Source organism: Miscanthus floridulus, chromosome 13, assembly GCF_019320115.1.
Source record: "Miscanthus floridulus cultivar M001 chromosome 13, ASM1932011v1, whole genome shotgun sequence".
Taxonomy (NCBI): Eukaryota; Viridiplantae; Streptophyta; class Magnoliopsida; order Poales; family Poaceae; genus Miscanthus; species Miscanthus floridulus.
Window position 1 is genome coordinate 24,015,745 of NC_089592.1, and position 7,231 is coordinate 24,022,975.

The 7,231-nt window shown below is 38.2% G+C and overlaps 1 pseudogene; it reads right to left on the minus strand.

Moving 5' to 3' along the window:
- The window catches only part of LOC136498862 ((E)-beta-caryophyllene synthase-like), a 30,904-nt pseudogene extending 24,901 nt beyond the window's left edge, over window positions 1-6,003 (minus strand).
- Window positions 6,004-7,231: the final 1,228 nt, after the last annotated feature.

Here is a 7,231-nt window from a genome sequence, read left to right on the forward strand (position 1 = left end):
ATGAAACAATTGTAAGAGATGGCAGTGACAGAATAATAGTATAAAGTCCATTGTTTAGTCTTCAACTTGAACGGTAGTTCGATTTTCATCTTTGAAGGATGAAACTGGGTACTGGATGCTCTCCAACTACCGAAATCGAGCAAATTTGGTCCTCTCTCTTGTTTCAAAGGCGGTTTTCTATTTTTTGAAAATAAAAAAAATTCTTGTTTAACCTCTAAAAAATAGTAAGTAGTTTTGTATCTTAAATCAGAGAAATGTGAAAGCTGTACAATTTTTTTTTTCTAAAGATGTCATCTATATGCTATGCTCTTTTCATAGTTATTTGAATCTTATTCGTTCATCTTCTTCAAGTTTCAGAACAAAGAATAAAATAGTAGAAAAAAATAAGTAAGTTCAAAATAAATCTAAATAGATCTCCCCCACAGTTTTTGCCTCAAAAAAAGTCTAAATAGATCATTAACTAATAGATAACATTTTAAAAAATAAACTGATACTTACATATTTACCTAATCTAAAATAAATTAGTTAAGATGATTCTTTGGTGATTAAACTAAATTTTTATTATTTTTAGAAAAAAATAGAAACCATCTTTGAAACTAACAGTTGGAGGCTGTCTTGTGTCATCTTTATAAGCAGTTACTACATTTAACACTTGAGCATATGTATCGCCACACTATTTGAAGTAATAAAAACCTCTTTGTTGCTTCGGTGGAAGGTGTGTATACCATAAAAGTCCTTCTGAAGTCATATGAAGTTCCATCTAAGTAATATACGACAATTAAATAGCAAAATAAAATATGTCTGGAATCTTACCAGAAGAAATATGATATCCATGCTTCCTAAGCAAATCGAAAAGATTTGAGGTTGTAAGAAGATCAAGATCTTGATCCCTAGCTTCGAAGACATTGCACATTAATTTATCAATCTCCTTGGTACAGTGATAATCCAATCCAAGCCGTTCTAGTGTATCAATACAGTCTAACTTATCAGACCAATCAAAAGAATTAGCATCCAGTAGCATTTTCTTCACCTCCTCCTTCATTATTTTGACCTTATCCTTCATCATCAAATACTGCAAGAAAGATATTTCTAATGTTATAGTTATTCTCTCTGTAGTGTAAATGCCAGTGTGCAAACGAATCCTTTCATATGCACAACACAATGAGCCAGATTCTACTTGAAGAGACACCTACATGTTGATGGAGGTCAGCAGCTCAACCAGGCTGGGTGTATGCATTTTCTCTTTGTTTCGTTGCAACCTGCTTAGCCTCACAGATCGATGTGAGACGGTGTTTGGTTGCTCACATGAGAACATGTTACATGAGATAAAAATTGATCATCATCAAGGATAATCTGGTCAAAAGAAATTGGAATGGTAGTAAGGTTTGCAGCTTTTGCAGTAGCATGGAAACCATAAAACATTTATTCTTCGATTGTATTGTCGCTAAGGCTCTATGGCGTATGGTTCACTGGGTTTTTGGTTTGAGACCACCGAGGAACATAGCCCATATGTTTGGAGGTTGGTCTAAATTGGGTCAACAAAAACACAATCTCTTATTATTGACAGCTGCAGCGGCCCTTTGTTGGGTTATTTGGCTCACAAGGAATGATTTGGTGTTTAATAAATGTCAACCAAAAACATTTTTGCAAGTACTCTTTAGGGTGACAATACTGGCTCAGATTTTGGGCTCTATTGCAACGGCTGGATGAACACAGGGTGCTTATCCAAGATGTGTGCAGAAATTTAGAGTCAAAAGCCATGTTTATTTTTGCTTCAAATGGTTGGAACTTTAGTAGTCGCCATGGGAACTAGTTGGCACCTGGGTGAGTTTCGTTTGGAGTGAGTGTGTAATAACCTTGGTCTGATGCTTCTCTTTTGTGAGAAGCTGAAGCCGGAACATATGGTTCCATTATCTAAAAAAAATCAAGGTGCCTATTATCATGTGCAACTATATCCTCTTATATATAGAGAGATGTTTATTTATCATGTTGTTCCTTAATATGTTTTTAGAAAAACATTGAACCATTTTGTATATGCTCATCAGCACCAATATAACATTAACTGGTGAAGATAGTGTCCAGTGATTCTGGTCTGAGGCAAACGTCCAAAATCTCTCTCTCTATATACGTATCCTGTGAACCAGGCTGAGGAAGAATTTTCTTGCATGGGCGGAACTAGCTCAGAAAGGCAGTATAGGCAACAAATCACCATGAACTTGTATCCTATTGGTGGGTTTGGTTTGTTGGGATATATTCAATCAATCAATCACACCCTTGATAATAATCGATCCCTACACATCGACCAGTTACATATATAGCCTAGAATTTTAGCAGTCATGCAAAATAAAACAAAGTGTTGGCGGTCTTGGCACCTTTTCCTGCAGCGATGTGATGAGAGACAAATGACATGTTTAACTAGTTTTGTAGCGTATGGAGCATGTACCTGTGATGGAGTGCATGGGATGTGGTGGAGGAAGAGGTCACCCCATGGGCCCGGGTTTATGTCTGTGGCTTGCGCTGCTGCACCTGTGAGACCAGAGGGACGGGGCCGCTGGTGGCCATCTCTGGGTGGCTGCTGGGGCGGTTAGATCAATGCGAAGCAGGAGAGGCTCTAGAGAGCTGCTGGCTCCGTGGGTAGTTGCTTGGAGAAGATTGCCTAGATCACTGGCATTATATAGACTCACGAAGCGGTTGCACGACACTACACATCATCATCAGTAACCTATTACCTATGTGCGCTATGTAATGTTGTTTATGATCTCCCATGCCGCCGCCGGCTAGCTAGTATTGTTAAGAGTTTTAATTTTGTGAGTACTAGATTAATGTCCGGCCAATAGGTTCCATTGTTTGCTAGGATTAATATGGCATGATGGCGTCTACTAGCAAGTTAATTAACATGCAGCCAGTGTCGTTGACACGCTCCACCAACCACTGATTTTACATGATAAAAATTACTAAGAGCTTCTGACCTTGTCCTCTGCAGATTGGATTTGAATGTAGCCAGCATTTGCGTGCCGTGGCCAGCTAACATAATGGGATTTAAAACTGCCCCCTTTCATTAGATCATTCAATATATTTTCATAATAAACTTATTTAGGGATATAAATATCACTTAAGACAAACACGAATTTCATAGCAACACTTTTCATGGGAATTTGCATATAAATGTTGCCAGTTGTGAGCTAGAGAAACCAATATGAACGTGTTCATAGCAGTGTGAAATCATCTGGGAAAATATGTAAATTGCTTAACGTAAAAGAGAAAGAGGTGCTAGTTGTGTGCACCACAATTGAATTCTCCACTAGTTGTTTCTCCCACAAGCAATGGTACGAGCGTCTGTCACTATTGATTGATCCTATAGTGACATAAAAACAACATGTATATTGGAATTACATTATATTGTCGGAATGTTTTGTTGGGAACTGTTGGAAATTGGCTCGAAGATGACGAAGAGAGATAGAGCAAGCTCTAGTGTTGCTGGCCTTATAGAAGGATATAGTCATATAAGGAAGACGGGTGCATAGCATATAGTTATGTTAAAATAAAGCCAGTTATATAAAATGGGATAGGTCCATATCCTGGTTCCAGTATAGTGCATACTAATTAATAAGCCACCTTATGGAGGAGGGCGGCCAAGTCAATTATCAGATTTTCCTCCACTCAGCCACGCCCTGGCCTTCGTTCCAATGTTGTTGAACACTATTAATCCTTTGTTCTATGGGGTTGTCGATGGGCATATTCTTCATCTCATGATTACATAGCTATTTAGTCACAAATGTGAGCTAAGATATTGGAGAGAGAAATAGTAACTGAGCACACTCTGATTATACAACATTAATGTTAAGTTGGGACTATCTAAAAAATCTAGTAATAATAGAGAATGAGTGAGAGGATGGAGTTGTGTTCAACAAACTACATACTTGTCTTATGATTCAAATCATGCAGCATAAAGGGCTTCCTGATAGATGGATCACTTGGATGAAAATGATTTTTAGATCTGGTACTTCTGCTGCTCTTCTAAATGGAGTTCCTGGTAAAGTGTTCCATTCTAAGCTTGGAGTTAGGCAAGGTAACCCTTTATCACCTCTACTCTTTGTTCTGGCAGCTGATTTCCTTGAGACCATTCTAAATGCAGCTAAGCAACAAGGGATTCTATCTTTACCAGTGGACCTACCTCATGATCAAGACTTCCCTATTCTTCAATATGCTGATGACACTCTAATCTTCATGCAAGGGGATGCAAGACAACTTTTTTTTTTCTTAAAGGCCATTCTCAACTCCTTTGCAGAATCCACTGGTTCGAAAGTCAATTATGCTAAGTCCATGATGGTGCCTTTTAATGTTAATGAGCAGAAACTTAATATATTGGCTAATATTTTTTGTTGCTCCATTGGCTCCTTACCATTTACTTATCTTGGTTTGCCTTTAAGTATCACAAAACCAACAATGGCTGACTTCTGGCCTTTGGTCTCCATGTGTGAAAGAAGACTAGTGAACATTTCTTATTTCTTGAGTCATGCTAGTAGATTGCAAATGACTAATGCAGTGATCAGTGCTTTGTCAATTTTCACAATGTGTACATATCTTTTGCCCAAGACTGTGATTAAACAGATTGATAAATATAGAAAACATTGTTTGTGGAGGGGATCTGATTTAAACTCTAAAAAGCCACCAAAAGCTGCATGGAAGCTTGTCTGTAATTCAAAAGAAAATGGTGGTCTAGGAGTACATGATCTTTACATTCAGAATGAAAGTTTGCTTCTTAAGCACCTCCATAAGTTCTTTAATAAATGTGATATTCCTTGGGTTCAACTAGTTTGAAATTCTCATTATAACAGTGTCAATATCCCAATGAATAATAGGAAGGGTTCTTTTTGGTGGAAGGATGTTCTTAAGTTGCTTGACAAATTCAAGGTTATGGCCTCAGTCACAATTAGGGATGGATCAACCTATCTTTTTTGGTCAGATGCTTGGCATGACCCTCCTTTAAAAGTTAATGGCCAGAATTGTTCTCATTTGTTAGGGTGGATAATGTTTTAGTTCAGCATTTCATAGACAATGAAGATAAATCTGTCTTTTTTTCATCTTCATCTTTCAGTTGAAGCACATGATCAGTACCAACTAATGATCTCTGAGTTGGAAGATATTCATCTTAATCATAATAAAGACACTTGGAGTTATATCTGGGGATCTTCTATGTTTGCATCAAGTAAAGCTTATTCACATTTGCTGGGTTCTATCACAGTCTCACCTGTATATAGGTGGCTCTGGAATTCAAGTTGTCTGCCAAAGAGGAAAGTGTTCTTTTGGTTAGCAATCAAGGACCGTCTAAGCACCAGGGAGCTTCTGAATAGGAGAAATATGGAATTGCCAAGTTACACTTGTGTGCTCTGTCACCTGAATACTGAAAAATCTTTGCATCATCTTTTCCTGGAATGTTCTTTTGCCATGTCATGCTAGAATATGCTGGGTTTAGCACATCTGATCCAAGGCAATTTGCTGGATACAATCCCTCTATTTAGGAATCACATCCATAGACCTTTTTTCATGGAAATAATTGTGGCAATGTTCTGGGGTATCTGGTCTGCTCATAATGATGCAATCTTCGGGAATCAAAATCACTCTCTGCAAACTTGCAAATTGGTCTTCAAACAGGAACTAGCTTGGGTTAAGCTCAGAGCTAAGAGGGATTTAAGTCTTCAGTTACAATTATGGCTAGACAACTTTGTGTAATTTTATTGATTTTTTTTGTAACTTTCTTTGTGTCTTGATCTGTGCCTACCAAACTCTGTACAAAAGTTTAAAATTTTAATAAAGCTCAATAGGGAGCAACCCCTCCTGTTTCCCTAAAAAAACAAAAACAAACAAACTACATACTTGTAATGGAGGGCATGGGACACGATGAAGGAAGAAGTCACCCCACAGGGTGGAGTGGTACTTGCTGTGATGCACGTCCTCGTCCTGTGGAGTTGCTTGAATCTCCATCTTTGCTTCAGTTGCCATGTATGGTTTAGCTGCCACTAGCTTAGTACTACTATTACTTGTTGCACGGAATGAATGTCGTCCACTCATTTTTGGACATCAATATGCTTCACGTTTTAGGGTGTTACAGCCCTTGCCCCCTAAAAGAAATCTCGTCCCGAGATTAGTACGACCTACCATTCCTCGTAGAAACCCAGATAAACCTCACAAAGATAGTCCTCACGTTCTCATGTAGCGTCTTGCTCACTATGATTATTCCAAACAACCTTGTAGAACTTAATGGCTTTGCTATGGGTCACTCTTTCCATTTCTTCAAGTACTCGAATAGGTCTTTCTTCATAGGTCAAATCCGACTGAATCCTGACACTAGCGGGCTCAACAACTTCTTTGGGCACACGAAGGCATTTCTTGAGTTAGGAGACATGGAAAACATTGAATATAGCTTTCATTTCCGGAGGTAACTAGAGTTTGTAGGCTACATGTCCTTTTTGTGCAATGATCTGATATGGACCGATATACCTAGGAGCAAGTTTTCGTTTCACTCCAAACCTTTGTACTTTCCTCATTGGGGATACCTTCAGATATATATAATCTCCAATTTGGAACACAATAGGACTTCTCCTCTTATCTGCATAACTCTTTTGTCTTGATTGAGCAGCTTCTATATGTTGTTGAATGATTTGACTAGGCTCAATCCAATTCAGAGGTGTCCTACACTTACGACCATATAAAGCTTCAAACGGAGCCATCTTAATACTCTCTTGATAGCTATTATTGTAGGAGAATTCAACCAAAGGTAACCAATCCTCCCATGAACCATTGGAAGAAATCACACATGCTCTCAACATATCTTCCAAGATTTGATTCACACGTTCAGTTCGACCTATTGTCTGGGGGTGATAAGCAGAGCTACGAATCAATGTAGTATCTAAGTACTTGTGTAGGTGTTCCAAAAAATGATTAACAAATTGGGGTCCTCGATCTGATACAATACTCTTAGGTACACCATGCAATCTCACAATTTATTCAATATATAACTTTGCATATTGATGAGGTCGATACTTGACATTGATAGGAATAAAATGTGCAGACTTGGTGAGGTGGTCAACAATTACCCATCTAGAATCATGACCCTTTTGGGTGTTTGGAAGTCCTACAATGAAATCCATACTAATGTCCTCCCATTTCCAACTGGGAATAGATAGTGGTTGAAGTAACCCTGCTAGTTTCATATGAATGGCCTTAACTC